At 30.2% G+C, this 4,895-nt stretch overlaps 1 protein-coding gene across 11 annotated transcripts in view; it reads left to right on the top strand.

Moving 5' to 3' along the window:
• Window positions 1–4,895, top strand: part of LOC111680750 (uncharacterized protein CG43867) — a 49,302-nt gene that overhangs the window by 16,259 nt on the left and 28,148 nt on the right. The gene's annotated exons all lie outside the window — the stretch shown is intronic.

Genomic DNA, 4,895 nt, shown 5'->3' with positions numbered 1-4,895 from the left:
GAACAGAACTAGAACAGAACTAGAACAGAACTAGAACAGAACTAGAACAGAACTAGAACAGAACTAGAACAGAACTAGAACAGAACTAGATCAGAACTAAAACAGAACGAGAACAGAACTAGAACAGAACTAGAACAGAACTAGAACAGAACTAAAGCAGGACTAGAACAGAACTAGAAAAGTTCTATTACTTTTCGAAAACTCTTAATTAATTAGAAAAAGTCTATTTAATTAACTTATGAAGTTGAAAAACAATGTTCGCCAAACCAAATGTTGGCAAAAACTTTTTTCAATTAGAAACACATTATAAAAGTTTTTCAATAGACCTTTCAAATTAAATTGAAAGAAAATCGAAAGCCATTTTATTTTTTTCAACAAATCCCTGTACAACAAAAGAAAAAACTGGAATGAATGAAATAATTTCTAGCTTAACAGTTAATTGCAGCTGTTATGTTATAAAAAAAAACATCACGTTCCAAAGATTAAAAAAGGGAAACTGGGAAAAATCTCTTTTAAAAATATATTAAAATAAAAACTCTTGACAATGAACTCGTATTATACATGTTCTTCAAAAGAAAATAAGAAAAAAATGTTTTAATACTTTTAAAAGCAGCTTAAAAATATTTCCACTTTTTAAATGTTGCTGCCGACAGTTTGTATTATTTTTAAAAGAATATTGTCACCTTATTTTCTTAATAGCAAAAGTTATTTATTTTTAAGTGGGAGTGTAGGAGTAATATTTTTTAAAGTATTGTTAGGAAAAAAGACACTTAAGTTTTTTGTTTCAGTTTATTTTTTTTTTTTGTATTAATTTTTGTTTAGTCTGTTTTGTAAGAAGCGCGCGTCTTGTTTAATTTACACTTGAATGCACAATTTTGTCATAATTTTCTTCTTTATGCAGCAGGAGCTGTAAACGCCAACCAGCCAGCCAGTCACCCTTTTTCTAAAAAATATGACAACAATAAGATTTACAACAAAATGTTGCATTTTACTAAACTGTCCATGTGGAAAATCAAGTTTAATAGATAAAAAACTAAAACAAAAACAATGAAAATTTTAATGTCAATGGGGAATTCTGTTTAAAAAGGTAAACAAAGGGAGGTGAATAGTTATTAATTAGTAAAGTAGCAGGTTATTACCAATTTAGTTCTATTCTTGTTCTGTGCTAGTTCTTTTATAGTTCTAGTTCCGTTCTAGCTCTTTTCCACTGTTCTAGTTCTGTTCTAGACCTCTTCTTGTTCTAGTTCTGTTCTAGTTCTGTTCTAATTCTGTTCTAATTCTGTTCTAATTTTGTTCTAGTTCTGTTCTAGTTCCATTCTAGTTCTGTTCTAGTTCTGTTCTAGTTCTGTTCTAGTTCTGTTCTAGTTCTGTTCTTGTTCTCTTCTAGTTCTGTTCTATTTCTGTTCTAGTTCTGTTCTAGTTCTGTTCTAGTTCTGTTCTAGTTCTGTTCTAGTTCTGTTCTAGTTCTGTTCTAGTTCTGTTCTAGTTCTGTTCTAGTTCTAGTTCTATTCTAGTTGCGTTCTTGTTGTGTTCTAGTTTTGTTCTAGTTCTGTTCTAATTCTGTTCCAGTACTTATTGTGTTCTAGTTGTGTTCCAGTTGCGTTCTAATTGTGTCCTTGTTGTGTACTAGTTTTGTTCTAGTTCTGTTCTAGTTGCGTTCTTGTTGTGTTCTAATTCTGTTCTACATCTTTCTAGTTCTGTTGTAGTTCTGTTCTAGTTCTGTTTTAGTTCTGTTCTAGTTGTGTTCTTGTTGTGTTCTAGTTGTGTTCCAGTTGCGTTCTAGTTGTGTCCTTGTTGTGTTGTAGTTTTGTTCTAGTTCTGTTCTAGTTCTGTTCTAGTTCAGTTCTAGTTCTGTTCTAGTTCTGTTCTAGTTCTGTTCTAGTTCTGTTCTAGTTCTGTTCTAGTTCCGTTCTAGTTCTAGTTCTGTTCTAGTTCTGTTCTAGTTCTGTTCTAGTTCTGTTCTAGTTCTGTTCTAGTTCTGTTCTAGTTCTGTTCTAGTTCTGTTCTAGTTCTGTTCTAGTTCTGTTCTAGTTCTGTTCTAGTTCTGTTCTAGTTCTGTTCTAGTTCTGTTCTAGTTCTGTTCTAGTTCTGTTCTAGTTCTGTTCTAGTTGCGTGCTTGTTGTGTTCTAGTTTTGTTCTAGTTTTGTTCTAGTTCTGTTCTAATTCTGTTCTAGTTCTTGTTGTGTTCTAGTTGTGTTCCAGTTGCGTTTTAATTGTGTCCTTGTTGTGTTCTAGTTTCGTTATAGTATTATAATTTTGTTCTAGTTTTGTTCTAGTTCTGTTCTAGTTGCGTTCTTGTTGTGTTCTAGTTGTGTTCTAGTTGTGTTCCACTTGCGTTCTTGTTGTTTCCTTGTAGTGTTCTATTTTTGTTCTAGTTCTGTTCTAATTCTGTTCTTATTCTTTTCTAGTTCTGTTGTAGTTCTGTTCTAGTTGTGTTCTTGTTGTGTTCTAGTTGTGTTCTAGTTGTGTTCTTGTTGTGTTCTATTTGTGTTCTAGTTGTGTTCTAGTTGTGTCCTTGTTGTGTTCTAGTTTTGATCTAGTTCTGTTCTAGTTCTGTTCCATTTCTGTTCTAGTTTTGGTCTAGTTTTGTTCTAGTTCTGTTGTAGCTCTAGTTCTGTTGTAGTTCTGTTCTAGTTTTAGTTCTGTTCTAGATCTAGTTCTGTTCTATTTTAGTGCTAGTCCTGTTCAAGTTCTTTTCTAGTTCTGTTCTTGTTCTGTTCTAGTTCTGTTCTAGTTCAATTCCGGTGTTTGATTCTCCGTGCTATTTCCTACTAATGGGGTTCCTTCCATTCTCAATTTGTTTTTTTTTATTTTTTCTCCCTTTATTTTTTCTTAAGTGTCAAATAAACACTTGACAATATCATGTTTGTGTATAGAAGCCGTTTTCTAACATTATGAAAAATGTCATATTTTATTTTAAGTATAAAGTAAAAATATAAATATAAATTTTGATATGCAAAAACAGGAGATAATATAGAGAAAAATATTGCACAAGTTTATTGAACTTTAAAAGTTTAAAATGTAGAAAAATGTAAAAATATTTAAGACGTGTTAAAAGAGAAATATACATTTTTATCTTTTATTTGTAATTTAAGATAAATTTAATATAGATTTCTTAAAAAAGCAAATATTTTGAGATATTTTTTATTTCTTTTAGTAAAAAAATATTACTTTTCTTTAGTCTTTTCAATACCATTCACATATATGTTGCTTGTGATGTCAATATTCTTGTTAGTTGCAATTTTTGGCTTGTTATTTTAACATGCAGTTGGCGTTTTTTTTCATATTGTTTTTGTTTACCGGGTTTTTTCTTTATTTTAAAGTATTTTATGTCAGATTTTCCAAACATGTATTTACTGTCAGTTTATTTTCAAAATTACATTGTACTTATGACAAATAATATTTGTTTTGGCATATTATTACAAATAAGGTGTCAAATTTAGAAACAGCAAGTGAAGTTAACAAGCCATAATGTGTAAAGATATGATAGTAAAAGGTTTATAAATAGAAGGAGGGAGGGAAGAGGTTTTTTAAGATGTTGAAGTTTATTTTTATAAAAAAAAACTAAACTGAACTAGAGTTTAACTAGAACTGAACTAGAACTAATAGCTAAACTTCATAATAGGGTTTTAAATTTCTTGATTTGTGTTACTTCCTACGCCTACATAATCTGCATTAAATGCCTTTACATAATACAAAGACTCTAAAGTATTTCCCTTTAATTAACTTCTTTTTCAACATGACATTTATTTTCAAGCATCAAACTTTCTCATGTAAGTAAACACACAAAAAAAAAACAAACTTTCAATGACAAGCAACAATAATAATACATAATGACAAAACCTCCGCATGCTAAAGAGCACATTTTATTTAAACAGAAAATGTACTTGACTTTTAGATTTGAAGAGGACTCCTCTTTTACGTTAAGTATGTTGTCATTTTATTGTAACTTACACATGCAGTAGCAAACCCTCAAACTCTAAATCTTACTAAACAAGGCAACACTGTCTAACAGAGTTGTCATTTGATGCAGTAAAACGAGATTAGAGTGTGAGTTTGTCAATGGAGGTGTATAATCAAAGTGTTCGTCGTTAGGAAGTTTATTCTGCTCATCTTTGTTTATCTTTTTAAATTCTATGGGGTTTTATCGTTAATGTTGCTGCAATTATTTGTTTATCTTAGGCTGTTGTTGTTTTTAATTAATCCTTAGGCAATAATGACAGTTTATTATGAGGTTTTTTTTTCTCCTTAAACTTTTCCTAATTAAATGAAGACAGGAAGTTAAATGTTGCCGAGGATAGAAGGTACTTTTATATTATTATAATAGAATTAAAATAAAATAAGAGCTTGAAGGTGTAATTAAAAATAAGGTTTAAAATTAAGTATATAAATTAGAAGAACATTTTAATTCGATATATTTATACTAAAACAAAACTAGAACAGAACTAGAATAGAACTAGAATAGAACTAGAACAGAACTAGAATAGAACTAGAACAGAACTAGAACAGAACTAGAACAGAACTAGAACAGAACTAGAACAGAACTAGAACAGAACTAGAACAGAACTAGGACAGAACTAGAACAGAACTAGAACAGAACTAGAACACAACTAGAACACAACTAGAACACAACTAGAACAGAACTAGAACAGAACTAAAACAGAACTAGTACAGAACTAGAACAGAACTAGAACATAACTAGAATAGAACTAAAACAGAACTAGAACAGAACTAGAACACAACTAGAACAGAACTAAAACAAAACTAGTACAGAACTAGAACAAAAGTAGAACAGAACTAGAACAGAACTAGAACAGAACTAGAACAGAACTAGAAGAGAACTAGAACAGAACTAGAACAGAACTAGAACAGAACTAGAACAGAACTAGAACAGA

This window comes from Lucilia cuprina, chromosome 3, assembly GCF_022045245.1.
Source record: "Lucilia cuprina isolate Lc7/37 chromosome 3, ASM2204524v1, whole genome shotgun sequence".
Lineage (NCBI taxonomy): Eukaryota > Metazoa > Arthropoda > Insecta > Diptera > Calliphoridae > Lucilia > Lucilia cuprina.
Note: the sequence above shows the minus strand (reverse complement) of the source record. Positions and strands in the feature narration are given on the sequence as shown.